The sequence below is a fragment of the Temnothorax nylanderi genome, unplaced genomic scaffold (assembly GCF_030848795.1).
Source record: "Temnothorax nylanderi isolate EJ_2023f unplaced genomic scaffold, tnyl_v1.0 TNYL_tig0053_pilon, whole genome shotgun sequence".
In the NCBI taxonomy this organism is placed as follows: domain Eukaryota; kingdom Metazoa; phylum Arthropoda; class Insecta; order Hymenoptera; family Formicidae; genus Temnothorax; species Temnothorax nylanderi.
The window spans coordinates 877321-904870 of NW_027249115.1; the positions used below are offsets into that span (position 1 = coordinate 877321).

General features: G+C 44.7%; 1 long non-coding RNA gene across 1 annotated transcript in view; it reads left to right on the plus strand.

Annotated features, from left to right (window-relative positions):
• The first annotated feature begins 279 nt into the window (after window positions 1-279).
• The window catches only part of LOC139772722 (uncharacterized), a 102961-nt gene continuing 75690 nt past the window's right edge, over window positions 280-27550 (plus strand). The window contains exons 1-2 of the long non-coding RNA XR_011718189.1: window positions 280-360; window positions 788-835. This is a non-coding gene — a long non-coding RNA (uncharacterized lncRNA). The remainder of the gene's footprint in view (window positions 361-787; window positions 836-27550) is intronic.

Below are 27550 nucleotides of genomic sequence, written 5' to 3' on the forward strand. Positions count from 1 at the left end.
CGTATTTCGTTTCCTTCTCTGCCGTAATTCTTCCGATACCGTGTGACAAAGTACGCGCCGCGTCGCGAGATTAATACCGGGAGTGCAAAGTGTCGCGCGATCATAAGTAACGATATTGCTGATTTTCGCGCGTGAACGTCGCCGCGTCGCCTCGCGAGATCAATACCGGGAGTGCCGTGCAAAGTGTCGCGCGATCATAAGAGACGATATCGTTGATTTTCGCGCGTGAACGTTGCCGCGTCGCGTCGCGAGTCGTGAGTGAGTGTGCCGACGGAGATGCGACAACGGAGCAACGGAGGAGGATCGAGGAGAGGAGGACGAGGCCTGGGAGGCATCGGGCGACAGCGGGGCAACCGTGGGGTAAGTAATTGTTATTCGTTTGTTATATTTTGCTGTCCTGTCGCGGATTCCGTCACTTTCTCGAGCGCGACTTGATTCGCCCGTTACGTGATACTCGTTACTCGTTCGAAGTTTAACTCCGGCGCAATTTCGGAGTTCGATCTCCGACATATGCGAGATACGCGATAAGAGATTACGTCGCGAACGTCGCGTCTCTCTCTTATTCGCACGGTCGTTATATTGCTTGCACGATTTTTCGCGAATTAATTATGCGAACGAGTCAATGCGGAAATATGCAGCCGCGATTGTTTCTTGCATTAACATTTTAAAATCAGATATCTGTTAAAATAACATTTTCAAAATTTAACGGGCGCGATAATTAATTTTTTCTAGTATCGATTATCTTGGCGACACGCTGCTTTAATGTGAAAATTTTTTTCTGTTACAGATCAACGCAGGGTTACAACGTTACAACTCCGCTGATGCGCATCGGCCGGTGAGTAATTTTTTTATTTCATTTGTAATATACATTATGAGTGAAACACGAGTCGAGAGGCGCGCGGATAAAAAACAGTCGAATGGAAATTTTCCGGCGAATTATTCAGATAACATTTAAATGAAACGTGACGCATACATCGGGCCATCGGGCACGAAAAATTATTGTTTCCTAATAATAGAGAAGACATTGACAGAGAGTATGAGGATTCGAACTTTTCTTTTCACATTCCTTTCTGTCGCAATCGCCCAAGTGTCACAATGGGAAGATAGATTCAAGGGTCCTCCTTGCGAATCGAGCGATTCCGCGTGTACGCGAGAACGAAGAGGAGACGAAGTGAATCGGGAAGAGACGCGACGAAATAGAAGAAAGACCGACTGGCGCCACTTGGTCAAACACGCATTCACCTTAACTCTTACTTAGCACCTTATTTCCATACGATTGCAAAACCTGACGAACGCGCGCTTTTATCCTGATAGGTAGGCGTGTATGTACGTGTTGCGCGTCGCATTGTAAGTCGGAGGCATAAACGTCGGGGATTTGTTCGGAGATTTCGTTTCCAGACAGCAGATCTTTTCCTCTTCTCAACCTCTCTTCCCGCGGTCTTTTCCCGCGCGGTGTATTCCCGTTTTGCCCGTCTCGGCACAATGGCATGTAATAAATCACGGTGACGGCCTAGCGTGTAATTATAGAAATATTTTTATCTAATCGTAATTATGTACGTCCGCCTACTCGTCGGCAATGTTGCAACGAGCGCTTGTAAAGCAATCGCGCGCGTCTCCTGGTCCTACCTGGTTGATCCAGCTTGATCTATCGATCGTGCCCGTAAGGTCATCGCCGTCATCGACTGCCTTACAAGCGCAACAAACTGTATCGGCTATCTATCTCTTTCAGCCGCATAATATCTGTTGAGCGTGGAGAACAGACACTTCTTGCGTTAGACAAACAAAAATAAAATCTATGTCATTACGTTAGTAATAGCATGCAAGTAGGTTAATTGACTTGGCAAGGCGCGAACCAATACTGTAACGATTGCTCTTATGTATTCGTGTACGCAGACGATAATACATATATTCGCGGATAGGCCATTTGGACCGACATATTGACGCTAACGTCGTTATCCCGGGTTTGCAGCTTAGGATGATTCTGTAAAATACGATCTGGATGGACAGGCAAGGAGATCTAATTAAGCGAGTATCCTAAAAACGCTATCCCGCCCTCGTACCCTCCTCGGCAACAATGCCTTATTATATCAACCGAAATGAAATGGCGCGGACATAAAAAGAAAAGCATAATTACTGTATAGGGGTTGCTATGGAACGACCCCTGCGTTACAGTATACCAGAAGTGCCCCACGGGACACCGGCGGGATTAGGGAGGGGTACGATGCAGGCGGGGCCACCAATAAGAAAAATCGTTTAATTTAATAACCCATCAAAAATATTTTCATCGCTCGCTGACGGGAGAGCGTGGACGCTCGTGGAAAAACGGACGACTTATCAACGAGAGAAAGAGAGGGGGGGCAGAGGGGCAGGAGAAAAGAGAAAAGGAAAGGGAGAGGAGCGGAGAGTCCGGGCGGTTAATGCAAGCTGCCTTAAGCTCTTAACGACGGCCAATTATTTCCGTTAAGACGACCACTCGACGAGTAGCTGCTAACGAGACGTACCTACCTTCGAGACATTATTCCTTCGTTTTCGTGCCTTAACGATGAATCCTGTAGTTCGCGGAAGGGAACGAAGGAGAAAAAAGTCGAGGTAGTATTTACATAGTCCCTCGAAATAAGGACGCGCGAATTATACGTGACAAGCTGAGAAGTACGTCTTGGAGAGTAGCGTGTCTATTGGTCGGCAGAATGGCGTGCGATAACGACGTAGACAATTCGAGTAACGTTTCCACGGGCGGGAGTCGAGTCTCGAGAGCGGCGAGTCGCGCGTTATCGTTTGAATCACGCGAGCCGCGACGGAGAAGATATTCCCTTTCTAGTACCAATTAATTTAAAAATTAATTACCATTTCGCGAGTGGCCCAATTAAAATGGCACAATGAGGTGGTCGAGGCTGAGACGCGTCGAAATCGATGTCGTAGACGCGAACAAAGTTGGAAAAAAATCGGAAAATAAAGACGGAAGAACGAGGAAAATCCTAGGGCACGGTTAATGAACTGATTTAGAATTTTCTCGCGGTCTGGTGATAAGGAGCCGACGCTTTTAAAATCCGAAATAATCCTTATAATTATCAAATCCCGGCACTCTATAGAGCATCCTCGAAACGATCCTGACTCCTCATTACCAGCACCGTCGCGGCATCAAAAGGACCTCTTTCTTACCCGCCTCGTGCCCTCTGTCTCCTTATTCGTTCGTGGTGGGAAAGAAAGTCGTAAAAGGGCCGCATCGGAGATAAACGCGAGCGACAAATTGCGACAAGTCCGCGGAAACGGGCGTCGCGACGATTACGATGACGAGGACAAAGGAGCGACCGCTAACCGCCGCGCTAAGGATAGATCCGCGTGAAAAATATGAGAAAGAGAAAGAGTTAATAGTAACGAGCACTATCAAGACAAACGGCCAGACTTTCGGACGAGTTTTCAGACGAAGCGCGGTGGGAGAATGGAGCGGACGGAAGCGTTAATTACTAAGGTTTACGAATGCTCGGGAGGAGAGGATAAATTAATATGCTAATTTTTTCCCACCGAATCCGCTTCCTCGAACTTTAGAAGACTTTTACGATTTCTGATGATTTTATACAACATTTCGCGTCGAGATCTATACCTGTCGCTCTCGCGTTTAAATGTTCTTCACTTGAATGCAGACGTATTAGACCAAAAACAATGTGTAACGATGAAACTCAATTTCAAATATAATTTTAAAATAATCTTTGGATTAAACTTTTTTTTAAACGAAATCAATCAACGAGATCAATTTATAATACACGTGTAGAGACCGACTAGATTAGCGACTCGGCTGAGTTAACGGTCAACCGTAATATCACGTTGAGTAAATAGCAAGGAATCAGACGTAAATGCGATATATAAACGCTGACTGGCGGCTTCATCCAGTTCGCTTTTTAGCCCCCCGCGAGCGGCCAACGCTATCTATTGTTTCTGCCGTACACCCGCATATCCAGCGCGATATATCTTTTCGACCCTCTTATTGCTGGGGGTAGTTTGTCATGTTAATTTCGCGAGAGTCGCGCGAGGGTGGCTGAGCTGGGCTTTTAACGCGCTGCCACCGTCCCAACGGCAGGCGGGCGTCGGTTTCTCCGTTTCTACCGTCCGCCTCCATTCGTCCAAGCCGTTGCCGCCGCAGCGAGATGCAAATCTGCCCAACGCCGATGAAAGGGTTAACTGAACTGCCGGCCATTAATATGCTAATAGTTTTCGAGTCTCGCGATTCCGGCTTATGAGAGTGATTATCGCCGCGTAATGACCCAGAAACGCTTTTTCCGGGAGGGTACTTCCACCCCTCCTCCTCCCCCGAAAGCGTGCATCCACACCTATATATATTACTCGCCCGAATCGCCGTTACGCGGTTTTCCAATGCGATGGTTTATGAGCCGCTTTGAACCGCACGACGCGACGCGGATTACTATTTCGGATATTCCCTGGGAGAATAATCGTCTATAGACTGGTTTCTTGAAAAGATCAATTAGAATTAATCTCGTGTCCGTCACGTTTTGTTAGCGAATCAAATATTTTCATATTATTTACGATCTGGAGCACGCTGTCAACTGACCACCATTATGCCCAAGACAGATGCGGGTAGCGATAAAGATCCATTGAACGTCGGACACGTGACATCGCACACGCGTGACGCTATACATCACAATGGCGCGCATTCTAAACGTTACAAAATAACGTTTGGAGAGGCGATTTCCTACGAGCACCCATATTGCACTCGGCTGACCTCGTTATCGCGCCTATAAAATTTCACGATCGATTAAAAAGATATGGCCCTTTGAGAGTTTCAAGTCTTTCTCTCTGTCTATATATACAATATCTCTCTCATCTTTATCGCGAGAGAACGCAGGAGCTTTAACATCCGGCCGTAAAAAAAGGCGCCGCGAACGATCGAACGTGTCGAGGTGTGCCGTAATGCATGGACAAACTGTTCGGCGCAGCTCCGCAAAATATCCACATCGGCTCGCGACCGATACGTGATCTCGTTACAGCGACGGCTTAAAACTCCGCCATCGGCACTGCAATTCCGTCAGCGTGGCGCCCGGGATCGGCGGTGGCCAACGAGCGATGAAAAAGATCCTTTCCCACCCGAGTTTAAGCCCTCTCCTCCCTCCCTCTTTTTTATCCACTCTTTTTTTTATATACGCAGGCGGCGCGAAAGCGATTTACACTCGGCCACCACCGGTGTCGATCTTCGGGGGTGTCGATCTTGAAAACTCGTAAAGCCGAATGAGATTCACGCACTAATCCGACAGATGATTAAACCTTGGTTTACTGCCGCGTTGGCGTTACGATGTTGCGAGAGGGGGTTGTGAGAGGGGGGGGGGGTGCACGAAGGGCGCAATCGGAATTTCTCAGCGTGCGTGCTCCTCCATCAGTCGCGTTACCAGCGATAGCTTGTGCGCTCCATCGATCGCCCATCGTGCACGAGAGATTAGGCACGTACCTACTGGTTAACCAATTGTTGTAAATTATAGCCGCCAGCGTTGTCAGAGTATTGGAACCCTAAGCATTCGGAAAAACGTTCTTTGTGATAATGTAGTAATTTTGCGATTTTTCCTAGCTTTATACACTGCATAAGTAGCCATTTGGAAAAATTTATTTCGTGCACAATGATAATTTTGTCATGTTAATTGATTACTTATTCAGACGATTGTTTATACAGCACATTTTTGTTATAACTGGACGCGCACGAATTTAATTATAAATGATTCGCTCGTGAATACGCGATTCTGTATTTTCGCGTCGAAATTTCACATCGTAACGCGCAATAATCGCTGCGAGAGGACAAAGCGTCGTGCGATCACCGCGATTTCGCAAGGTATGAATACTGAAATAGACTCTGCGAATGCGATGATGGTGGAACGTAAAGCACGGTACGGCACATAAGTTGCCTATCTTCTCTCGACACTCGGTACCAGCTTTATGCGTTGGTCATAAACACGAATTAATTTCAATCGTTCTATGCGCGCACCTACGTAAACACGTGTGCGGCGCGGCGCGTGTACGTGTTGCCGGCGTGCGCGCGTATAGGTGCACGAGGGGAGGCCAAACATAAAACAATAATGGCGAAACATAAACGACAGAGCACTTAACACTTGGCACTTAAACAACTGGCAAATTGCTCCCTTGTCAGTCCGGCCTTAACTGAGAATTTAGGTGCCGGAACTTGACGAACGACCACGTCCTAAATCGAAATAATCATCCGACGAATCGCCTATTGTCTTCGTCTCTATCCCCGGTGTGGTCAATCTTCAGGACAAATATCCCCGAAACAATAAACCACAAAACGGTAAATCTCGCACGATGCTAACGCGTATCCAATTTCTCCACAGGGTCAGTTTCGACCATTGTTTTCACACAGTTGGATATATATAGAAACAATTTAATTATCCAATAATAATATTGAGAAACGAGTTAAAAAAATTAGTTTCTAATTAATCAATGTTACATATTGATGAAAAGTACATACAAATAGGAAAAGATATTTGAGATAGTATTACTATGTATTTCAAAACAAAACTTTTAAATAAATGCATGATACGAAAATGTGAATGAGAAAAAATACAAATTGTCATAAGTTTTTTGTAAATCGTGGATTCATATATGCTTGTGTAATTAATTAAAAAATGTATGGGATCGAGGGTCACGAGGAATCCTATTGGGAGAAATCTGTTCGATAAATTTCTCTCCTTTTATAAGACGTAATGAAAGTCAAATAGCGGTCTGGGCACCCCGCGCAGTTTAAAACGTTTTCCAGGATAGTGAGGGGTGCGGGTGACGAAGGGAGAAAAATGGGGGCAGAGAGGGGCATATGGTGTGTCGTCGCCCTTGGTACGTATGTACGATGGCCCCCACGGAAACTAGCACCCTTATTATCACCAGAGAAGCCGAATTGTCGGTGGGGTGTGGAGCCGCTTTTTAATTTTACAATATCCCCATAAAATATTCGCCATAACAGTAAAAGTAGACGAAGGCTAAGCCGTGATTTGCGAGCGAGCGATATTGCGGTGCCCCTTTCCCCCTCGACTCGATCCTGTCGTTTCGTACGTTTCGCCTCTTTGCGCGACGAAAAAGATCTCGCGACAAGGACCTAACTAACGACGGATATCTGCCGTTCAATGAGGGGACATCGCGGCCGTTCTATGGGATTTAAGTGTACATGGTCGCGAAGTCTGAAATCCAGATCTAGACTCGGGGACAAATGGCAGAATCTTTCCGTCGGATTACGGAAAGCGCGAAATGGCCCAGGCCAACTGATCAAACAGACTCGGAGCTGTCGATTAAGATGTTTGCACAGCCACGCCTTCGCAGATTTCTGTCTCGCGATAAAGTACATAACTTCGGAGCCGCGTATAAACCATATTGCTATCTTCGTCTGAGCGAGGAGTGCACTTTTCGTATCTGTTTAAAGTCCGTTTATCAATTGATATTTAGACTCGTGCTTTCGACCACATCGAGACTTTATAATATTTTTCTCAGACGCAATAACCATAGAGCTTCGACTTTTTCGTAAAACAGGCAGCTCGTTAGAATCCATCGTGTCGGGATAACGAAACAATCTCCATAATTCCACGAGGCAGAGGCATAAAGATGCAGCGATAACGAAAAATCTATAGGAAGGCATAAACGGGAGGCTCGTAAAATCTAAGCTCTCTCGCGCGCGCGAGCAAACTCCGAATCTTCCGGTATTATCGACAATGGACTAGTCGCGCCCGTCGATACGGTATCGGTGTCGGACGGGGCGAGACTCTACGTAATGTCCGTACGAACCGGTCATTACGCGATGGATGCGCAACGGCGAAACCGTTTGGCGAGAGCGAGCGAGCGAGTGAGCGAGCGACGAGTAAACCGTTTTCCAGACGCGCATTACGCGGACGGCTCCGCCGCGCTCGAACGAGGAAATAAAACAAACCGGGGTTTTGTGGCATACGATAGCACTACTCCACTACAACCGTACACGTATGTACACGTACACGTACGCGTTACGTACGCGTATGTGCGCAGCTAGGTACCGCTCCGATAAATGCACGAGATAACGGTACGAAGGTATATCATTATCTTGTACGGCGGTAAAACTTTCTGCCTCGGGCACCGTACACCATTCGGACGCAACCCCGCCGGGTAGCAGGGAAAGGCTGGCCGTGAATTTTTAATTTTTATTGTCCCAGGAACGACAAATCCATTCCGGATCCGAGATCCGAAGGATCGATAAAGGACAATCCGCTGCGAGCGCGTGCTTTTATTGCCGGATGGATCGCGCGATTCCGCCGCGAGGATGCATTTTCGAGAGGTCATAACCCGGCGGAAAAGGGCGGAAAACGATCGTTAATTTTTCATTCTTATCTTCGCGCGGTTATTGTATAGAGCGCACGGCGAAAGATGTTTCTCCATAGATATGAAATGATTGCTTCATCGCTAAAATCAATTCTTTTTAGCTCAATTGCATTCGAAGAAATCAAATTGAAACGAAAAGAATTAATAAGTCGTCAATTATATAAACACATCACACACAAATAATATATACTTTTTTAAGTCTCGACTTCAATTTCCAATGTATGCTATATATGTATTGACTAAACATAACGGATAGTGGCTCACTCGTAAGCAAGCATTTGCATCAAGTTGGTCTTTAAAGAAAGAAAAGTATTTAATTTTTTTTTATTTAACGGTAATGTGTGGTATGTCACAAAGCGTAGCATTTACGAGACACGTCGGTCGCACGGCAACTCCTAGACGATCGGGGGACGATTGATGATCCCGGATGAGTGACGAGAGACGGATCGCCTCGTCGAGATATCACGGGGGAGGCTTAAACGAGTATTTATGTCCGTAAACGAAGGGAAGAGTTAGCGCCGCGTACCGCTGGAAAATAAATAACGTCGCGGGCACGCGGGGACGGGAAAATCCTGCGGCGCTTGCGTGTTCTCCAATGGTACGCAGTGTGTAAAATCTTTCTGCGTCGTGTCAGAGATTAGAGGAAGCGCACACAAAGCGGAGATGTACGAGCCGAGAATATACGCGGGTACGCGGCTGCTAAAAATAATTACTCGCAATTTTGTACACAGTGTCACGTTTGCAAATTAAATTTTATTTCATTATGTTTTTCAATTAAAGTCACGATAGATTTAGTGTCGTAAACGCAAGATCAAATGAACATATTCATTACATCATGATTATCCGTAAGATTGAATTTAACTCTATTCTGCGAAAGGTGTTCTTCGGATACTGCAACAATGAGGCTGTTATACGGTAAAGTTTGATGGACACGGAGCTTCGTACGCTACACGGCACAATATTTTCGTCGCGATCGTCGGTGTGCATTAGCCCCCCCCCCCTCCTCCCCCAATAATCACGAGGGACTTTCGTTTCCGCGTAAGCATTATGCACGTGGACGTCATTAAGAGCCAGGCTTTAAAACAACCTCTTACGCTTTACGACTTTCTGCGAGCGAGCGTGTGTTTCTCCTCGCGTAATGGTTCCTCGTGAAAGCGCGCGCGCGCGTTAGAAGCCGAACAAAAATTGACTGCCCGTCAGAAATACAGCTTCGTCTAGATCGACGCAGATCGCTAAACTACGCGTACAAATTGGCGAAAAATTACCGGGCACGTTTGTTGGAGTTAGACATGCGCGCCGTTATCAACGGTGAGATCGCGCAGTCGTCTACAGGTTATGAAACAAGATTGCACGCGATAATTGTGCGAATAATGAGGGATATGGTCAGTCAAATTTATCACCCCTCTTAATCGAACCCCACTTTTTCGGTAACTTTATATTCTGCCCTGTCAAACTTGCATTCTATGAAGGCAATCCCGGGAGTACTTGGACGAAGAAGAAACATTGCCGAAATCCCTGGAGTCCGCAATTAGCTATTTCGCATTCTGCGCATCACGTAACCCGATTAACTGCATTAAATCGTCTAGTCGTCAGCAAAAATTTTCGGGAGGGTTTAAGACGGAACTCGGGGATTCTCCCACCTTGAGAGAGTAACGAGAGGGTAATCATAATTCCTTGGCCGGGCGCCAGCCAAAGAGACAATATTAATTACACTCTTATAATAACCAGATGCACTCCGTATATGAAGCCTCCTTCTCCATCTCTTTCTCTCTCCTTTCTTCTCTCTTGACACCAATATAAATGGTATTCATCAGCGAAGCGCGAGCGCATTATAAACCATATATAAGATTCCATCAGCATATATCTCCCAGAGTATAATCCACGGAGTGGGGACCTCGAGGGATTAAAAGGCGGGGTGGTATGGGGGACCGACGAAAGGGGGAGGCCTATTAACGAGTACATTAAAACGTATAAACCTCGCGATGTTCCCCGAAACGAGTCAGTCGCTGCAGTGTATTCTCCCGCCAGTAATTTACGAGGTACCGGAGACCTCTCTCTCCTCTCTCACCCTCCCCCCTTTTTCCCCGCTCTTTCGCCGTCTTCTATACCCGCCGGTTCCTTTCGTTCTGTCCATTTTTTATTGTTCTCCCGGTTGCCCCCGGCTTCCGACTCCTGGTTAGGCGCTCGTTGAACGCCTCCACCCTCTCTTCTTGCGAATCTCTTCAGAAAGGCGGTCGGTCGCCCGTTCTCTTTATTCCGTCGCTCATTCGACCTCCTCAGTGCGCTCGGCGAAAGAATTCGGGAGCTTTAACGATTCTCCGACTGGCAAACGAGGCCGGCTTACTGCGCGGGCTTAAAGGATGATTTCCTGCGCGTGATTTTCGGGAGCAAAAGGATCAGACGATGCTTTTCGTCCTCCCGCCCTCTCGAGCGGCGTTTATTTCATTTCGTCGAACCGCTGGGAGCGTTAAGCCACTTTTTTCCTTTTGCTTTTTAGTTATTTATTATGTTATTAGTACACGTAATGACGTTTAATGAATATATATGTAAATCTCTTATTAAAAATAATGGTTATATTTCTACAAGTGAATTGAACGTAACTTTGTATTGTGCATATCTTTCTGTATCTTAGTCTATTAGTTTTTTTTTTGTTTCGAGCAAGCAACTGTGAAAAAGCAACTGTGTTTCACGCGACAAACTGATCGTAATCAACAGACTGATCGGGAGAATTGGACTGCATTTTGTTTTTTGATTGATCGATCGGGCCATGAGGTGCACGATAATCTAACTTAATTAATCGATAAAGCGGACATAGCGGATGCGAGCGGAGGGATATCGCGCTGGTGGCGATGGCGGCGACCGCGAAAGGCACCTCGACAAATCGCCGATCAGATAGAGAGAGGCGGCTACAGCGGGCTTGCAGTTTTATACACGGTGGCGTAACCGCAGCGAGACGGTGGGACACCTGCGCGGTCCCACACCGATGCGGATCTGCCGTGAGCGCAACCGGTCGTAATGGTGATTTAATTCCTAGCACGTGAGATCGTCGTCGTAGATGCCGTGCTTTTTAGGTGGCTTAATGGCCACTTGACACACACACACACACGCTCTCGGGGGTGAGGGTGTCAAAACCTGCGCAGATGCTCTCGGGATACGTGCAATGACACGTCAAACACGCCCGCCCGTCGTTTTGTCGAACGAAATTAGCGTAGCGATGACTTTTCCAGGCCGCATGCACCGCGTACAAAGATTGATATCTAAATAAAACATATGAGTTTTGTAGAATTTAGGGTGTTCTCGAGGGTGACCGTATGTACCGAATTAATCTCATGAAGTTTAATTCGCGATTCGCCGGTTTTATTCTTCCCATATATACGCGTGGGGTTGTTCCGACAGGAACAAAACATAAATCAGTGACAATCGGTACCAATATTTCGTCGGATATGATTTACGCTTAACTGGAATTAAACCGGTACGAATCACTCTGTGAAGTTAAATAAAATTAACGAGGTTATTATTTTTAAGTATATAAACTTGATGACGAATTGGTCATGAATAAAATTTCGTCTTTTTCATTCTCAAAATTTTAAAGTTATTTCCAGATTGTTTCAAGCGATAGAGATCATCATTGTATCGCTTCCGAACAAATTTCTAACTTGCCCAACCTTACGTGTATATTTATTACACGATTCCATTTAAATTTGTTTCATCATTACGATCGTTCGGGTCCTTAATTGTGCCCTTCGAGCGGAATTCAATTACATCTCGTCCCTCCGTCGCTCGCCCGTCATATTTCACGCTCCAAACAGCCGCCGGATACGAGGAGCCCAAAAAAAAAAAAAATCCAACGAGAGACGAAAAAATGGTAGGCACCGGACGATTTCGCGGAGGAAAGTGATTATGAGTGATACGCGGCAATATCCACCCTTACCCATCGGGCAGAAATTCACTTGCCGAGGAAATTAAAAACAGTCATCCAGCGCCGAGCCCGCTAATGGCGGGCATCGTTCATGTCAATATGGGCCATTGCCCGTATTACCATATTACGCTTAGGAAAGCACCGGCGGTGGCGCGTATTCTCTTCGGCGGGTATTGCTTATAAATACCGGCAATTACAAAACAGGGTGGCTTCTCTTTCGCGCGCCCCTCCCACGTACTCTCTTTCTTTCTCTCGATGTAGGATGGAAACTCGATTATATATAGTACGCACTCGGCGTTCCCTCTCGCAATCTCGTTAACGCGCGTGCGAGCTTATCTGAACGAGCTTTTATTTTATTCCTCGCCGTACACATCCTCGCGTCCATCGACGATCTCCATCGTTCGCGGCCTTAAACCGCCATGTGCGCGATTAAACTCTGTGAGCCGCTATTACATTAAATCATGTTTATCATATTAAAAATAACGCATAACACTGTTTACGGAAATCAAACGGTAATTGCGGAAAACGTTTAGCAAAAAAAATCGGACATTAACTTTAATATGTTTTTGTTTCATCAGAATCTAATTAATATTGCATTTGATATTTTTCGACGATGCTCCTACGCTTAACCTACGGGTTAATAAAGGGGAAAATTCAAATTACTTGTCCTTTTGATGAGAGCTGCCATTCGATATCGTCATTCCATTAAATGATATGTACAGAAACAGAGAGAGGATTCGTGGCGCGCGTAAGTGCATTAGCGTCAATACATTATTGTACGAACAAATACGCGTTTATTCGACGGGCAAAATCGAAACGATGCATCCGGACAAATAAAATATCGCTCTGTATGCGCGAGCGGGCGCTCATTGCCGACCTGACATCGACTCGATTTTGTACGGATCGCTGCAGAACACGCACAATGGCATAAACGGCACGTGCAGCCTCAAGACTTCCGATCAATTAACTCCACTTTCAATTCGTGGCACGGTTAGGGACGCGCCGTGCTCTTATAGTTGTTAGCCGTGTAACCATCTCACCATTTTTCCTTCCCCTCCGCGCCGCGCGCCGCCGCGCGAATACGCCACCCTCTTAGCGCCCCTGTCGAAAAGAGAGGATCGAAGCATATTGACGGCCGATGGCGTTCGACCGTGGCACGATACATGGCTACAAGGGTCCTCGAGGGATGCGAGAGTAAATATTAAAACGCGTCGCGCGGAGTCATCGGGACGATAATGATTGTCGCCGAGTAGGCATACGAGCCGCGCGCACTTATATATCTGAGGAGACGAGGATTCGACAGTCATGGGAAACACTTCTGAACGTGTTCGGTTGTTCGAAAGACGAGGACCATCTCGTTCATACACGAAGGAAGAGAAAATAACACTAGCTCCCTTCGAGTTATGTCAAGATTAGGAACGATAAAAAGATATCGTATATTTACTTACTCGATATCAAATACCTGTGGTATTTGATGCTTTTCGATGAAATGTATATTCAAATAACAGTGCACATGAAGATATTTTCTCATTATTATCATAGGCAGAGTAATAGGCATTTAAAATTTTTCTCTCGAAGGTTTTCCAATAATTCAATCATGTAAAGAAATAACTTGAGAATATTATTATAATTTTAAAATCTAGATTTTCTTATTTTACTTAGGTGACTTTAAAATCTAAGTAAAATACGAAGTATTTACTTAGATTTTAAAACTTGTCTATGTAAAATATGAAATATTTACTTAGATTTTAAAACTTATCTAAGTAAAAAGATCTAGTCTAAGTAAGAAAATCTAGATTTCAAAGCTTTTAAGAGTTTCAAGAATTTTTACTTATATTTAACTTTGATTTTAAAACTTATCTAAGTAAAATAAGAAAATCTAAGCAAAATACTTCGTAAGAAAGGTACCAGGACTTCAACACAGTGAAAATGTTATAATCTAGGATTCTCGATGATGAAGGTGAATCATTTGGTTTGTAAGTGGCATCGTAGCAAAGTCAATTAACGGCAACTATCGTAAATTATAGAAGGATATAAGTACGACGAGGTAATGGACCGACTCTGCTTCGCGTATGCATTTACATGATTGAATATTCATGGAAAATGCATAGAAGCGACTGGCCGAGTCGTCCTTGCCTGTGTTTGCACAAAAGCGATCCTAACTCTGTCGAAGCATAATATCAAGCGCGGTGCAAGAACCCGTTCAAGTATCATTCTTCGCCGTGCACTCGGCGCGACGTGCAGGTAGCAATTTCGTTTTGCTGTTTCCATACTTCCATACTTACAGCATTTACTCACAACTATCGAAGAAACGACAACGAGAAAAAACACCGTGTTTTCTTTCTAACATTATCTATGTATTTCCATTATGACTAAAATTGACCGAAGAAAAAGATAAGAAATTTTGATTTCCGAACAAGCATATCGAAATGAAAGTACACTAAGTAATCAGGGATCTGCAAATAAAGAGGTCTGTATTTAAAGTGATAAAACCATAAATCATGTAGATTTTGTCGCACGTGGAAAGTTTTAATGTTTTTCCAGGAAAGAGATCAAAATCGCATCTCACTATTTCAAGTTTTTTCTTCCCATGTCGTACCTTCTGTTTCACCATTATCAAAGAGTGACTAACTGCCGTTTATAATGCGAGCGAAATGATGCGTGCAGAGATACGCAGGTAGACACGCGTGCGGTGGCTGTATATGTGCCCCGAGAGCGGCGGCCTTAATAACAGCATGCGTTTCACACTGTGCCGCCCGAGTAAACTTTACAAAATATCACACCGAGGGGGCCAAGCACGGCCATTCTCTCCGCGAGACGCGGCCGGCAAATGAATCAGAAAATAGCGGCGGGAGCTTCCCACACGTGTCGAGTCACGTGTTAGATAATTAGATATTCTTTAGGCCGTGCGTTAGGTCGCGCATGATGTTCCATTAGATCGGAGTTCGACTCCTCGATCGAGTCTTTCATCCCCTCGCGGGTTTTCTCAAAAGCACCGTTTCCTTATGCCGATAGATTTAATGGTCGAATAGCGTGCTGGGCAGACTCGAGATATCGTTTGACTCATCGGCTCTCAACGGAAGTCGCCCCACGAAGCATCTCTCGCGAAGGAAATAGCAGGAAATTAATTAATTACAGCGATACGCATACAGTTTATCTGTACATTTAGCAAAAAATAAATAACATTAGTAAATATAGGTAGTATTATTTCCAGATGGAGCAATAAATAAAAGCTAGTAATACTACAGCTAGAAATATTATACGTTATACAAGAAAATTATTGCTGGTCACACGAAATTATATTTATCGTATTATTGCAATCTAAAATAATACTCACATATTTACTCTATTATATAAAATCGCTCTCTAACGTAATATCGAGATTATTCGGCGATGGAAAAGTTACCTCAGCTAATGAAAACTCGACAGGCGTCGTACACGATTAACGTTTTACGCATTGAATACAAAATGTAAAGTGCAGGGAGAAAATTATGATATAACCTGATTTAGTGAAATAATTGTTGACCGTGCAAACGGGGTAGAGATATATATTATCACAAGTACTTTGTCCATCAGAAATTCATATCGGCCAGTGAAAGTACAACGTACCGCGAAATAGACGAAACACGCGTGTACGTAAATATACATATACGCGATACACCATCGTGTAAATCGTCGACCGGCGATGGATACGTTTGACACTAGCATGGATCGCATCGTTAAACGGTATGATTCGGATTAAACAAGCCCGATGGGTGGAGTAAATTTCGACTGGAGCGGTGTAAAATGGCATTTTGTAACGGCGCGAGCATTGCGGTTCGGCCACGACTTGGGGATTAATGCATCCTGGGCTTTACATTTCATTGGGCTCGCGGGTTCGACTCCCGTTCGCGTTTATACGCACATAAATGGAGGCGTTAAACCGACTGCCTGACAACTCTGATAATTGCCTCGCGCGTAAAACCCGTTACGAGCCTTGTTTGTCAGTTTCGCTAACGTATATTACCGCGTTGCTGTACACCCTGACTTCCCTCCTGCCCTCCCAACCGCTCCTGTCGTGCTTCTCGCATTACAACACGCTCTGTTCGACTTTATTGACTCTGGAGATGAGATCGAGGTTTCTTGCACCGATTTCCGTTCCATCGATTCTCTCAATAAGGACTAACGAGATGTGCACGATGAAATAGCGGCGGTTACGACCACCTTGCTCACATTCCTTCAGCGCATGTACTTCAAAAAAAGTAATATTATTACAGGAAATTAATTTGTTTTTAAAATGTGCCAGCAACAACATCCTCTCATTTAGATGCGGAACTACGCTATCTATTACCATTATCGCTTTCAATTCGCGACTAGATTTTATTTTACGAAACATTTGCCGTGCAATTATATATGGAGAAAATAGTTAATGTCTTATTTAATTCGACAAACTTCAATTTCAGGAATAATCAGGTTGCATGCGATTTAATCGCAGATGAACGCTATTCGCGGTAGTCATCGGTATTGTGTTGGAGGAATTCATTTTCCAGCCGCGCAATTCCATTGAATAAAGACGGTGGCGTTAATTTATCGGCGCGACATTTGCACAGTTCGATTAATGCGATTTCCGCGCGTTGTAAAGGCCAATTACAACGTAATCTCTCTGTCCGTTGTACGCCGCGCGTTGTACCCGCCGTAAACTAGTAACCACGCCGGTCAAACGCAACCGGCGCGTAATACAGGAATAAATACAATAATTACCGATGTATTGCGGTGCCGTGACGCAATGCAAATTATGCGCTTTCGTGTCGCACTAGACGGACGCGGCCGTTGCTGAGCACTGTCCCACACTTACTGAGAAATTAATGTAAACACACGCGCACAGTAGTTACGTACGTGTACGCGTCCGTCTATTACCGCTGTCGGATGCACGCGGCGCTCGTCGACTCCTACGCAAACAGTATTGTTTGGATACGATTACGAGAAGAAATCGAGACCGTTCCGTGGAATAACAAATGCACCGCAAGATTACGCGCGCGCGCACGCATGCGGTATTACATCGGCACGTGTCGTAATCTGTCGACATAATCGACTACCGAAATAAGCCAAAACATGCTCATCGCGTGTCGTTTTGCGAATGTACTCTGATCAAATAACGCATGTTACGATTCTACTGAAAATAAAAACGACGAATTCAAAAGAGGATTATACACTTGGATCAGGCATATTGTGAGTCGACGAAAGTATAGGGGAAGCACAATGAATAGTTAAGTAAATGTTAATTAATTTATTACGCATTTATTTATTTTGCTCATGTCTTTTTCCCTGTTATAATAGAGAAGGGTAGAAAAGCGCCGCGATATTAAGTGAAAGTGGGTACGAGGGATGGTTTCCGGCTAACCGCCATCGGCTCTCACCCCTTTTCAGCGAACTTCCACCCACCAAGTGATTAAAAACAATTACCGTTTCATCGGACCCTTCTAACCCGCGTAATGAGCATCCTGTTGCTGGGACAAAGAAAAGAAATTGTGACAAACTTTCCAGAGTCTACCAATTTATAGAGCATCCAATCTCTCGCGCTCTGATAACGCAGACGCCTCTAATTACAAGTAAATCAAGATAAATTAGTTGTAAATTTGAGTGTATAATATTTAATGCACTTTGTGGTCGATGTACCTTGTTCGCGTTTCTACGAAAACATTTCTCGTAGATACGATATTCTATCATACGAAGGGTAATCCAACTTCCGTAGTGAGAGAGACTGAATACTTGCGCAAACAAGGGTGGCCCTCGTGTTAAATCACGAGGTAACTTCGAGAGCCAGCCAGCCAGCTCTCGCTCGTACATCGTCGAATCAGAAACTACCGCGTGCCCCCGAGAACATTGAACTGAATGGATTCCCGCGGAGTTTGGAAATGCCGGGGCTAATTAACAATTACGAGACGGGGGAGGCAACAGCGGCTATTCATAATCATAATCGACGGGCCATGGAGACTCCATGGAGTCTATTGTTGGTAGCTTCCGCGGCGTCGCTTCCGACAAAAGACTATGCCGTGTCTGTGGTTATCCACAGCGAGTGATGCGCACAGTCTTTGTTGATATTGCCTTCTGTCTGGGATATCGCGATGGGTTATATTCACATAATTTAATACACAGATATATACATCTACATCTACCGCCCCTATAAAGGAACACTTCGACGTCATGGATATCTTTGGAAGGCGTGAAGAATTATTCGAGATTTTGTAATTCGAACGAAAAACGGCTGTGTCTAAAAAGCAAAAAATAATTTAGATTTGTTAATATTACATTTTGTTATTACGCCAAAATAATTTCGGGCAAACGTCGTTTACTACCGCTGGAAAATATCCTCGCGAGGGACTTTAATGGATTTTATTCAATTTTGAGAGAGCGGTTGCGCATGCAAAATATGACGCGGCGCGTTTATACAGAATCGACCGGCGCGGCGAGTGATACGCGAATAGAGAGCAATCACCCTGGCATATTGATAGTCTCTCAGGGATGCATGGAGTTTCGCGATGGATGCTCAGTGTTTACAGGGAAAAATTCGATGTTTTCCATTAAAGGAGGGTGCACGCAAAATGCGGTCCATTCGCGTTTCACGCTACAGTTTTCTCTTTTCACATTAAACGCATCAGAGCGTTTCACGTGTAACGTAAGAGCCTCTCGTTAAACATGATGATAACGAAAAAAGAAATAAAAGAAAACGGCGAAGTTGATGAAGTGGCCACTTTTTCGTTAACGCAGCGCATCAATTTTACATCGCGAAAATCAATAATGCATATACATAGTAAAATAAAGTGCCTTGAAAAAACACTTGAGAAAACTTTGCTCTCTCTAGCTTTGCAAACATTACAGTTTAATCCATTTTCCCGGCTTTAACGCGACTCGTTCTCCGTCTAACGAGAAAACGACGCAATATTCGGAAAGTTGGAGAAAACCGAGCAACGGCCGTTATACTGCGGCTGGTTTCTTTTCAATCTCCACCGAAGTGATTCCACGGTTTAATCAATCGCACTTGGCGCAATTAAATTTCTTTAACGAGGCCGACAGTTCTGGGAAATTAACGAAGTCGAGCAGGTCGCATAGATTAAAATCGACTTGCTCGGTGTATTCTCTCTCGCCATTACCACTCTCTCGTTCACTTTGTCATCGTTCACTTTCACGTTCTCCGTGTCTCTCGCTTCTTCGTTAAAACCACCCCCTTATCCCGCTGTCTCATCGGTCCGCACCGAATTTGGGTGCCGCCACCGCAACCCTTGGCAATATCGTAAGTAATTAAACAATTTGCCTACAGATGGAGTTTTTAGCCGAAACATTTCACGCTTACTCGGCCTGACCCGCCCTGTGTACATTCTCATCACTATGCATAACCGCATTGCTCCTATATTAGAGCGTCCGGGCATCGCGCCGCTAAAATGCTCGCGTGATTAAAAATGCTGTCGCGGAAATTCCGACATCAGCAGAATGTCAGACACGACTACCCCCTCGGGGGTGGAGCAGTCGAGACCCTTTACAACGTTCTCGCACGTCGACAACCTGTCGCGCGCGTTCACACGCATTCAGAAAGCTCCGGTAATTAATCGCGAAAAGTGAGTGGAAGAGGAAGACAGGGGAAGAAAATAAAAGATAATAAGAAAAGACTCGAGCAGCAAATACACCCTGTTTCGAATTCGTAATTTTGTCCTTTTATTGGTAAGCTCGAAGCAGATCGCTTCGTGATTAGCACGACCACGCGAAGGGCGTGTTCCTTGAAATGACTGTTGAAAGCGACACATGCAACGTTATCGTCTGTCTTCTCATTTTAGGATATAATAAGTACCTACTCGCGACGTACATATACCCTGTATTTTGTCGTACTTGTTCCGAAATTACAGCCTGGAAGATCGCAAGCGGACTGTTTTCCCCGCGCTATTAATTTTATTACCTCGTGTTTACACTCTATTTCCGCAAAAATTGATGTTTATCTATATTCGGCCCTATACAAGGTATGGAAACGCGTACGACAAAGTCCATTATCCACCTGACGGTGTTCCACTAATAAAAACTCTTCGCAATACAACCCCGCGTGATGGAGAGAAACAACCGGCAGATTAGGCGGAAGGGAATCTTGCGACGAAATGTCACCCTCGTCGTCGCAAACGTTGAAACGAGGAGACACGAGGAGGTAAGGGGCGAGAACTTTTTTTTCGTCTAACCTGTCGTACGGCAGTTAGCGTTCAACCACTGGTGCTAAGCCTCGCTGCAAAATACCACGTTATATAGGGTGCGCCTTTTCCAGCGCTATCTGAATCTTTATGGGGTAGCTTAAACTACGGGGTAAATAGCGAAGGACGGCTTGGCTAGTCGTAATGGCGATGTCCGGGCCGTCGTGTCACTTACCACCCCTTTCCACTACCTTCCGCCGTCCGGAAAGGGTGGTACAATTCGCATGTAAATCGCGAGTACATTCCTGTCGACGTCGTGCGAGTTGAAAGAAGATAAGGGGCAACGACCGTGCTAGGAACGTCTTCTGAATGTCGCCATTCTCTGTTTCGCGAGATCTATTAATTTTCTCTGGACAAGTTTACGTATTATTCCTTACGTAATACCGTTTAAAATTCAGAGTTTATTACTTACTAGTTTAGCGATTATTACTTACTATGCATTAGTAATAGGCACAAATGATATTGTTAATAATATAAAGTTACAGAATAATTAGATTCTATAATAACGTGTGAGTATGTAAAATGACACGACGGATTAATAATGGCGAGAATGCAAATATCGTTTTTTGTCGACTTGATTAGCTCTTGTTCGCGACATGGGATTTATTCATGTCGTGTTATCAACGCATTAGTATAATCGTGTCCCGACGGCACACTCTATCACTAAAACTACCTGCACTCTTATGCGTGTTCGGCGTCACTCCGTCAAATGCGTCGCGGCGCCGCTGGAAGGCGTAAAAAAAAGAATAATTTACAGCCCTTGAGCGATATGAAGCCTCATGCTTGTATCAGTTACACGGTCTAGGGAAAAAGCGCACACCTGACATGACAAAGAACTGAAGAAAATGTTTCTGTTGTCGGTTAAGATAAAAAGGGAGACAAGAGAATGCTATAACAGCAGGTTTCTTATAAGCCCTTGGCACGAAACTATTGGTCGTAACTATCCAACGATCACAATAACCGTTGTGTACGCTCGCCTCCGTCTTAATTTTTTTTTTAGATTTACTGCATAGCCAGTAATACGAACAGAACAAAAAGAAAACTTATGAATAGGTACAGAATAATTGAGAAGCCAACAGCGTTTTTACATAGCGTTCAAAAAGATATCTCGTACATGCTAATATTTGGCAATTCTAATAATTTAATTCAATGTATATTAACTCAGCGTATCCCTGTGTATGCAAGACATCTCCCTAATCCATATAATTGCAAATTTTCCTTAATATTGACAAAATAAGGTATGATTGAAATTTACCAATCGCGCTCCGCTATTCAATAAAGTCTACCTCGAGAGATCAAAGGAGCCGTTTTCAATGGAACGTCATGAACCGCCTTGGAAACATTATATACCTATCTCTAAAAATCTCAGACGACATAAAGATGAAGTCCCAAGGGGATCTCGTTCTTTTAGAGAAATATCCCATCTCGAGGATCCGCTTTTGATGATTCGCTATACTTAACGTCGCGTGATTTATACGTTGCAATTCTAAAAAGTTTCGTTTCACGACTGATTAATCTTAGACCGGGTATAAAAAAGAAATGATTGTTTGACATACGTGCGCGACACAGGAGGACGAAGCGAAAAGGAAAAATGAGAAATTATGTGCGCTCGTTAATCATTAAACGAATAGTGAATCACGGGGAAATATATGGAGTGACCGGAGGGAAAATGACAAACTAAAACTCGACGACTGGGCGCGCGTTTTAGAGCAATTACCGGCCGGTGACCGAAGGCAGATCAAAAGGGGATTGATCACACGGAATATGTTATAGACGTTTGCGGATCGTACGACTCCGCGTGCGCGCGATATTCTCTATGAATATCGCAGCGTGGTAACGGAACCATGCCCACGGCTACGAGCTCGTCCGATCTTTTCAACAACCGAGGACATACGTGGTACGTAAACAGAGCTTTAATTTTCCTGTGTAAATACAAGCTGTAGCTCGACAACATCGGAGCGTTTCTGACTTTGTCCACCAGCGCGTGCATCTTTGATATCCTCTTTCTGTATTAATATCTCGCTGACACGTGTAAATAAACCTACGCTGCGCGATTTTTTCTTTTACATGATAACGGTCTCGAACATATTCTGACGGTCTTACATAATAAAACAGATTGTCAGTTCGTCCAATTTGATATAGTCTGTCTTGATTACTCATTCTGAACGAAAGAGAGAGAGAGAGAGAGAGAGAGAGAGAGAGAGAGAGAGAGAGACAGAATAAAGAAAAGGGAATTTTATAATTAAATTTATAAATCATATACATATATATATATATAATTTGAACTATTATATGTATTACAGTATAAAGTTAGTCTTACTGGTAATTTAAGTCCATTTTACAAAAATATTAATAAAGTTTAAACACATCTAAGCACAGTAAAATCAGAACTATCACAATGCAAAATGCATGACAAACTGCGAGTATTCGTCCGAAGACCGAGTAAGCACATCGAGAAAACGTTACATTCATCCCCGATGATATCAATTTCGAAACCGTTATTCGATCATGACGTGCGAACGATTGAAAGGAACGAAGGAAGAACGATTTATCACGACGCCGCACGTGTGATATCGGCCATCTGACTTGCAAAAGCGCGCGCGGTTCTTTTTTCCGAAAATGCAAATCATCCCGCGACTCGCAGGATGCTCGCGGTTGTCGCGCCGGAATAAATTGAGAAGAATGAACGGGAGACGGGAGATGACATTCAAATTCGTGCGCGGAGAAAATGACGAAAATATACATATGACACGCACCCTTCATACATCACGCGTAATTGGCTGGTATTCAGATATCGGGGAATTGAGTTTCGCCTTCATCCTACGGGCCGACGGGCATTCGCCTGCGTGAGTCAAAAGACCCCGGTCTCCATTATCCAGATATTCGTTATTATGTCGCATAACCCCGGGATGACTAGTCTACTAGTCTGACAGACAATCGGCTGGCCGGCCGCTTCCGACCGGGGATTTTGCAAATAGAATCCACGCAAAATGGACGTTGACAAAAATCGCAATCTGCCTGGACAGCCTGGACTGTCGCCTTTCGCGATTATTCGTCTCTGTTTGTCGAGTAGATCCCAGAACTACTGTAAATATAGCAACTGTGTCCAATCGTGCAAATGGCGTACACCGCTTTGTATCCTCGTTAACATCTTGATCGTGCTTGACAAGCGTAAAAACCAAACCCTTTGACAACGATCTTATATCCCACGTATCTTCCCCCGGGAGCGAAAAGTTTATTGCGAACAAAAGTAAACGAGGACGAAGGTGGCAAAAATGACTGACATCCGTATTTAATACGGCTATTACTAACGGATCACGTCTAACGTCGAACTGACCACTGGTCAGTTCCCCATAGAGCAAGAAGAACTAATGCTCTCTACGATCGACAATACACGGCCAGCCGAACCGTTGTTTGACAATCACAAGAGACTGGTCGACAACAATCGGCCTGCGATAAGCCATTCCTGGAACAATTCCTAAGTACCGTGAGACGAGTCCTGCCGACGTGTCTTAGCGAAACCACGAGATTGGTCACGACTAATTGACGCTCGTCAATTTACGGAGCCAGCTGTCAATGGGGTATTTCGACACGAATATACATGAAGCACGCACGATGGTCATCGCGAGACAAATGGAATGAATGGAACCGACGTCCGACACGTGGACGCTGTCCATCTTCATTTTCTGGAGATGGAGAATCCAGCTGTAAAGAGAAAAAAAAGGGAATCGAAAGGGAGATCGATTCGTTCCCGGGTGAAACTCGAAACCGGACGTGGCAAAATCAGAATTCAGAAGTTGTGCGTGATAGCTGCACGAAAGAATGAGTCATTATGAGTTAATGGGATTGGATATTTTAAATAGAGGTGTAAATCATTGTTCATTTATTATATCAACGTCAATGCTTTATATTATTACGTATACAAACATAAGAAAAGATCCTATAGAGTACCATGAGAAGATTTAGGTATATCCTGTTATGTATGTAATAAATAAGATACGCTACTGAAAGGAAGGAACACACGGATCTCTTCACTCGGAATCATTATAAACAGACGGGAGATTCCGGGCACGATTTTCCAGATTCCTTTCTTCTGAGTGACATGTGGGGCTCAAATTGACCAGTGTATACCAGCGCGCATCACCCTTGAGAAGAGCCCGCCGCCGGGGGTAGCCAAGCGGTATCGGCTTACCCCAATTTCACCCCAATGATTTTGAAACCCAAAACCCCGTCGTATAACCGTTCCTTTCTCTCTGTCCGCGTATCCGTCTTTATGCGAATGTTGATGATATTGATATCGGGAGAAAAGAAAAAGATGAAGGGAAAAGGATCGGAGAGAAGCGTTGTCCACCGGGCCGGGAGAAGCGGGGAATTTGACAAATCGCGGCGCGTCAGAATTTTCGTGCGTCAATTTTTCACGTCAGCAGAAAGGCCAAGAACAAGAGGGACTCGCTTCGAGCATTTTTCAAGCAGTCGTACGGAACGAAATCGACCCCGCGAGATACGCTCGCACGTGCTGTGTATCTGCCGTTGCATCCAGAGTCGAGAGAAATCGTTGACGATTTCCTTAAACTGGCGCACTTCGATAATGCGATTGGTTGGTCGTGTTTTGTCGCAAAAGGACCGATGACTCGCTTCGCTTGATTCACGGATTTCAAGTCCACGCTATAAATCGTCTTGGAGCTTTTTCATCGTTGATGTCGTTGACATCGAGATAAACAAGATTTTATTAGAATTAGAATTAATAATCTAATATGTATATTGGACTCATAATCCTTTAAATAAATAGAGATAAAAGAATAATGAAAATAATTCATCACAAATTCTAATTAGAAAAATTCGTTAAGATGTGCTTTCGTACTTATAGTTCAACTGTTCAACTGCGAATAAACGCGCAGTGGCAGGAAGGTTTTTATAACTTTACGTCGAGGCTTTTAAGCGCTAATCTCTATGTTGATACGTTTATGAAGACGAAGTCATATCGCGGTAATAGGGAAATGCTCTAACAGAAGTAATGGAGCGATAAATTAATTTGCGTCCGCAATAAAATCTATCTGAAAAGAATCTAAGTCTAAAATTCATTCGTGAGATATGAGGTACCTTCGTTAAGGTACCTACATACAGTAGCGTGTCTCGTGATACGAGACGACAGATAAAAATAATTGCGGGTCTTAAAATTTTAATTACTGATACCTGTCTCGGTATTAATAACAATATTGGAGACAAGCGGAACGCGTAAAAATAAAAACATCGGTGCGGCACTTGGAGAGACGTCGCGCGCTCGTCTTTTTCTCGAGAATCGTAAAACAAAGTAGACACGCGAAGACCGGTCTTGGCTTCTTTCGATCCCGTTTATTGCACCGAGTATTCGCTGCGTCCGGCCGTACTGATCGCGACTCCGCGCGGCGTATGAGAGGCCAGGAAATGCAAATTAACGTTTCTAGTGCGCCCAGGTAATCACGCCCCGACGATAAAAACGTGATAAACGAGCGGAGCAGCCCCGGGAGCCGCGATGCTTATCGGGCATAACTCCCTTTTTCGTGCCACCGAACCAGCCATAGAAAAATCCCACTCGTGTTTATATCACTGCGCTCACCCTCCCGACGTTTGCACAGGCATGCCCATTTGCGCGTTACGCACACGCGAACGTGTCCTCGTGTGTGTGTTGGTTGAGTGCAACCAAGTGCATCCCGTGGAGCGCATTAAACAAGCGTCATTTTCGACCTACTCCGACGGAAAGGCTTTCCATGTCCCTTCTCGCCGATAGTATCTGCCTTGAAGGTACGAAACGAGGCCCCGGTCGACCGTTTACCTGGCTGTATTATAGCACCGCAATCCTGAATAGACGCCGCTTGTTCTCCTCTCATTAACGCCGAGATGGATCCATTCATCGACGATACCCTCCTCTCCGGTTAACGCCGCGCGACCCGCAGGAAAATGAAAAATGAACGAGGATTAACGCGTGGTCGACTATCGTCGCCCGTTGTACCAGAGTTAAGCGCTATACAAACATTTCCTGTGGTCGTTTATTCGCTCACCGTGCAGGCAGGTATAATTTTTTTTTTTTTTAGAATTCACGTCAAAAAGTGTGATAAATTTTAAGAATTCTTCGAATGCTAAATGGTTACTGAAAAAGAGATATAATGAAGCGATTTTAACGCATTTAACTGGATAATAAATGGAAAGAATCATTAATTCCATATAAAACAAGATTATTAAATTGTATCAGGAATACATAGCGTCGACTCTATCTAGAAATCTAGAAAGCTAGAATATCTGAAAATCAAGATTTAATGTTGGAAATCCAATCAAAATTTAAAGCATTTTAAAAGTAAGATATGATATCGGGCCTAAAGTATGACTTGTAGAATTGTCACGAACGTAACGGAAATTCAGGTTCAGCATGTAAACGCTGACGAGGGCGGGCGTAGAGACACACGAACGGAGGGTTTAACGAGATGCAATCTCCGGAAATAGCTCGATGACGATAAGGGAGCTGACTCTCCCGTCGGAAGGACGCGCGCGCGAGACGTTCTCCCACACGTGATTTTAATAAATTAATGGAAAGTATGACGCACGCAGCTCGCAGGTAGGCATTCTGCGGAATCGGCATTACTCGTTAATGAGTGAGCGGTGGTTGCCGGTCACACCACCGCGTCACGCCATCGGGGCAGTCAACAGGACCCCATCGTGAGAGCATCTCTGTTCCGAAACACCATAGAGCCTATTCACGACGTGGCGAATAGGGGGATACCCTCATATGTAGACGCGGGGGGGGGGTTGGCAGACACGTGACTGCTTTATAGCGAAGCGACGAGGGGGCGCCGACGGACGGACGATCGAAAGGACGGTCATCTTTTGACCTTACGCGCGTTCCTGCCTGCCCGTACTATCCAGCACGTTTCCGCGGACGAAAGTTACTCGTCCCGCAGTACGACGGTTATTGTGATGCGCGGAACATATTTATACCGAAAGCGCGTATTGTTTCACTGGTCGCGACACAACGTGTACAAAGGACCGGCCGCCCGGTGTCGTGCCCTCCGCGTGCGCTCCGCTCTTTTTATATTTTTCACTCTCG